Raw genomic sequence first — 5,883 nt, 5'->3', positions numbered from 1 at the left:
TCTCCTTGGGTCACTATGCTCAGCTCCCTCCTTTTTACATGCCGGAGTATGGAAGAAAAAAACCTAAAAGAATAAATGTACTAAAAGACAATATTTCTTGATCAGGCTATAGGAGTCCTCGCCTAGTAGGAGCTCCTGGTTGTGGTGTCCTTAGTTAGATAGGTAGTTCAGACCACCACTTAGGGCGCCCTCTTTGATAGTTCTTTTTAGTTTGGCCGTGTTGGAGCAGTCGGTTAGTGACTAGCTTCGGCCCTTCTATCAGATTATACTAGGGCTACTCCTTGTGGATTTCATGCCTTGGTTTTGTCAGGGGGTAGGGTGAGCATTGTGTTGTGTTTTAATATGTACCTAGTTTGTATCAGCTTGATGCTTCCTTTGGTTGTTTTGTGTAGATCTGTTGTGGGATTCGACGGGCTGAGTCACCCTATCCGGTGTCACCAATGAGAGCGGAGTTTTGAGCCCAGGATGTGCCTAAAATTTGCCAAAAAATCCAAAATTTAGGGGAAAAATATTTAACATCGAAGACGGCGGCTGCAGCTAGGACGATTTTAAGCACAAAGTGAAAGACGGCTTTTAAAAGGTGCTCGAGAGACACTTGTGGATTTTTGATAATTTTTTTGACTACCGTGCGGGATGCCAGGAGCTGCCAGTCAGTGCGGGATGTTAAGATGGACGCGCAGGATTTTTCAGAGCTTGAAATGGAGCCTGGACGAGGAAGGGGCCACAAAATGGGCAAGATACAAAAGGGTGGACACAACTTGGACCAAAGGGGGGGTGCCCTTTGGGGATTTTAACCCCCCTTCATTGTTTGATGGAAAAAAAACGTGAACAAATCGTGGAGGAGGATGGCGTGAGCAGGCGCCGAAAAATGCGCCATCATCCCCTCCCCCCCCTAATCATGATGTGGGGCTGCAAATACCTCATGCAACAAACATTGAGCCTCCACTTCTCCCTCTTGGCTGACTCTATTGCTGGACTTCGTGCGAGGAATGACTCTCTGGATGAAGAGATCAGATTCTAGTCTTTCTCTCTCCTCCCTCTCTCTCTTCTCTATGGGCTATTCATGTGTACCATCTTGAAGGAGGAACCGGGGAAGGAGAATGAAGGAAATGGTGATGGAGATTGATGGAGATGCTGAAGATTGATGTACAACATTGGATTGAGAGCAATGGAGGCTCCATCTCCTAGTTATGCAGTCATTCAAGGCGTCTCGGGTTACGTAAAAACACGCTATGACCATTTTTATGAAGAAAATGAAGATTTTTGATAGTTTATGATGATAATTATGTTCTTATTGGATGAAATTTTGTTTGTGTGCTAGTTGCAACATGATTAAGTGTTGTTCATTAGGAAATTTATATTGTGCAATGATTTACATGCTTTATTTAATTCTCGTAAACCCGAAATGCGGTCTTTAAGTAGTAAAATGGTAGTTTTTCCATTTCAAGTGGGTAAAAGGTGTTCCCATGGGGGGAATATGGAAGATAAATTGAATGTTAGTATGATGAAGTGATTGAAACAAGAAAAACCAGAAAATAGCCTATTTTATTTCCAAATAAATCAAGAAAATGGAAAAAATAAGGGGAAAAATAGAAATACGTCTTGGAAAAATAAGGAAAAATATAATGATTGTTTGTGGATGTGTGGTAGTGGCAAAGCATGAGGTTTAGCCTTAGTTTGCCCTATCTCTTTGTCAAAGTTTGTGATTTATTGCTTGTATACATCAAAACATGACAAAATGAACCTCTAGACCTATGCAATGAAAGCAATACCTAAACGTAGGGGGTTGGGATGTTTGAATGGTGTGATTTGCATGCTGATTGTTGCTGATTTTCTGATGCACATCATGACATAGATTCTGTGTTATTTTGATTAAGAGGTTAGTAGCACAGGTGTTTTGATTAAGAGGTTAGTAGCATGGGTGTTGTCTCGGTCCTATCCTTGCATTGCTGCAACGCGTTAGTCAATAAGCATTTGAAAGCTTGGTTGTGCACAAGCACTTTGCTGATTTGAAAATTATGTTTGAGCACTTTAGGATCATTCACTTTGCATGTGCATATAAACCATGGTGTTAGAATAAGAAAGACTAGATACATAGCACCTATTTTCAATGACAATGACCCACGCTTGAGTGCAGAAAGGCATCCTAAGCCATAGGGTAGATGTTTGTTTCTTGGGGGATTATTTGGAAAGGACACATGGTATCTCCTGGAAACTTTCAAAATGAAAGAGTGGAGTTTATTCGTTTGTTTTATATATTGAGCAGCGCATCAAGGGGCCAATCCCTGCGATGTAGGAGAGTTGCAGTGGGGCTGCGGTGTTTCTACCGAGAGGTTGCCTCCCATGTAAGTGATTATCGTGGCATTGCCAATGTGTATGGGTTCTCCCTCTAAGGAGTTTATAGAAAGGGAAACGTTGGACTATAAAACTATAAATGCATAGATTAGGCTTTAGGACAGTTTGTCCTTTAGCAACAGATTGATGCTCCTGGTCCGCGAGGCCGTGAGGGTGTGTTTGTTTATCATGAGCATGAGGTTTGGCTAGTTCCATAGCCAATGCCGGCCCATTTCAGGTCCCATCATCCTAACAACGATTCCTTACCAACATCCTTTGTATTTGGGAACACATAAAAGACCATGGGTATGCTCTTAGACTCGATAGAGACTGCAATTTTGCACTTTTCCAAAAGCGCATATGATTAACCTCCGAATGGGCTAAGTTTAGCACTCGTGGGTTGTTGTAGTTGTGCTCGACCAATTAGAGTCCAATGTTCATGAATTAAGATATTAAAATCAGCTACCTCATCGATCAATGTGTCAAAAGTATGTGTTTGTTGGGCAATGATCGTTATGCGTAGGTAAGCAGGTGCTACTACTTCCTCATCTTCATCCTCAATCTCTATAATTGTGGCAACTCATACATTCACAAGGGACTCTAGCATTGGAGGCTCATGCAATGGCTACATGGGAGGATAGTACTTCTTTATGCGGCTATTGTTGAAGAAGCCTATGCCCTCTCCATCTAGGGTCTTGAGCTCTACATTGTCAGTTTGGCTAATGGTGCCAAACCTTTTCTCTTAGTTGTGGAATAGTTCATCTCAATATCCATGAGTTGTTTGCTAGCAAAGCTCATTAGAACGTGGCTGGTGTGTTTGTTAGCTCGAAGGGCATTTCTATGTAGGAAAAGACACCCCACTCGGTAGTGAATGTGGACTTATGCCTATCATCAGGATGCACTTACACCTAATTGTAACTTGAGAAACCTTCGAGAAAATAGTAGGCTTCTTTGTTAGCCACTCTCTGAAACATATGCTCAATGTACAGTAGTGGATAGTTGTCTCTCTTCATAGCAGCATTGACTGTTTTATAATTGTGTGAATACTCTAATTTTTCCGTTCTTCTTCATAGGACAATTATGATGGTCCGTGTGCTCAATTTCATAGATGAATCTAGATCTTAATAGCTTGTCTATGTCCTCCTTGATTGCATGAGCATGCTTGGGATTCATCAAATGTGGTTGCTGCTTGACTGGCATTACGTCTGGTGTCATGGAAATATTATGAGTCACTACACTCTGATCTACTCATTTCAGCTCATGGAGGGACCAAGTGAATATGTCTATGTACTCTCATAGGAGTGCAATGAAATTTGCTTCTTCCAGCTTAGTCAAGTTGTCAGCTATGAAGACAGGTCAAGGCTTTTCCCCTTCCCTAGCCAGGTCAACCTCCTTGACTTTGGCAAGCCCTTCTATGGGTTCATTTGCTTGTCCTTACGTCTTGGCACCCAACATGATCACTACTCTATCACCCTTCTTGAATTTTGTGAATTGCTTTGGTAGATCTTGTGGTTTTTTTTGCTCCTCAACTTTCAACTCCCTAGGTTCTCTTTCTCTCCTCCCTCAATTGTCTGCGCTTTAGGTAGACTAGTAGGTGCCCCTCGGTGCATTTGGTCTTAGGTGGTGGGGGTATTTCAGGATCACTATTCACGTGTACTTCCGACTCAAAATTTAACTCTCCATCTTCGCTAGGAGAGGGAGTCACTCCTAGTGGTCTAAGCTCTAAAGGTGATTCCATTCTAAATAATGGTGCAACACTTGGTTGGGTGTGCCTTGCTCCTTTGGAATCGATTGCTCCTAAGTGCTCCAACCATGTGGGAGGAATCACACTCCATTCACATGATTTCTCTCTCACTTTTAAGGGTATTCTCCTTTTGTGGTTTGGAATCTACTTGTATTTTCTCAATCATGTGTTTATCAGTGTCATACTCTATTGTGTCAATCTCTTCTTCACTCTCTTCATTGAGGGAACATCAATCTTTATACTTTTGTCATCCTATGAATTGTCCTCATCTGACTACTTGTCATCTCCTAGGTTTTTATGCTCCTCTTCTTTCTCACCCATGACTAAGTCCCAATTGTACATCAGGTTCAGATCATGTACCTTGGTCCACTTCCACTTGGGTGTGTTCATGAGATCCTTGAGGGGTTTAAGGTTAGCGGCTAGGTTGCCAGCTAGCTTGTTCGTCAAGTACTCTAAGATCCCATGGAGCTCTAGCTTGTTATTTGGGACATGGAATGTGACATGGGTGGGCTAGCTACAAGGTGTGGGAGCTTTCACTCAACTGCCAAGACCCACGGACCGCTTATTGCTTCAAGCATTCCAAGCTGAGCACTAGTGGATACCTCTCACATAGCCGATGTGCCATTTATATCTACGAGTGTAGTGAGCTTACCTCCATGCCGATCGAGTTACCTCCTCTCTCATGCACTCTGGTAGCTCCATGATCCAAATGCAAGCTTCAAGCAAGCTCCATCCTCAAGCTCCATGCTCTAAGCTCCATCGCCGCAAGCAAGACAATTGAAGAGAAGAGAAGAGAATAAGAGAGGTGAAGATGGAGAGCTTCTCCTCCCCTGTCCGTCACCCTCACACACTCATTCCCTCATACTCTCACACTCCCTCTCTCAAGCACAAGCTCAAGCAAGCAAGAACAAGAAGAATAAGAAGAAAAGGAGAGCCACTTTTGGCCACACACAAGATTGAGCTTCTCATTCACTTTTCAACTTTATGTACAAAACCCTAAATCCCTTTTGGGTAGTCATCCCCTTATCCCCTTTTTTACATGGCCGGCCGTGGCCTAGACCCTTTTTTCCATTGTCCTCCTATCTTCCTAACTTCCTTCGTACCGCCCATCTACCTTTACAAATTGCACGGGTGAGAGCCCCGTGCTCTTTAAATTCAATCATGATGCACTTGCGCTCTTTTACAAAAGTATTGACTTGCGCTTTTTCTTGTGCACCTTTTTCCTTTATTTAGGACTTTTCTGCACTTCTTGTGTTTTTATATTTCTCTTGGAGCGCCTTCGTCTTCCGTTTACTTTTGCCTTGGCCTTTGTCTTCTGCTTTAGATTTTTCGGATTTTCCACCTTGTTTGTCTGAGAGTTAACATTACCCCCCTCCTAGATGAGTGCCAATCCCATGGCACTCACACCGTCGTAGGTAGTAGGCTTTGGCATGCACTGAAGACGTGGGTGGAAGGGACATGTGTGGTTGCTGTTCAAGAGTGTTGGTGGTGGTGTGGAGGAAGGTCATTAGAGGCATGTTGGTGGTGTAGGTGGCTGGTGGTAGGGTTGTTCTTTGTTGGGGATTGCACTGATGGCCAACAGAAGTGTTGGTTGGTTGGGGATTCTGCACATGACGATTCTTGGCGGGCTTGTAGGATGATAAAGGATAAGAATTCACAGTTGAGTGGCGATCAAGAGCGCATGGCACTTCTGTTGGAGTCTTCAATACCTGCAATTGAAAACCTCTCATATGTGGTCTCTCCCTAGGGGTACTGCTAGTCTTCTTTATCATGCACAAGACGTAGTTCAATTAGTTTGGGAGACA

This window comes from Lygodium microphyllum, chromosome 28 (assembly GCF_053477565.2).
Source record: "Lygodium microphyllum isolate KBCC chromosome 28, Lygodium_microphyllum_v1.1.10, whole genome shotgun sequence".
Taxonomy (NCBI): Eukaryota; Viridiplantae; Streptophyta; class Polypodiopsida; order Schizaeales; family Lygodiaceae; genus Lygodium; species Lygodium microphyllum.
The sequence above is the reverse complement of the archived record's forward strand: the minus strand, read 5'-3'. Positions refer to the sequence as shown.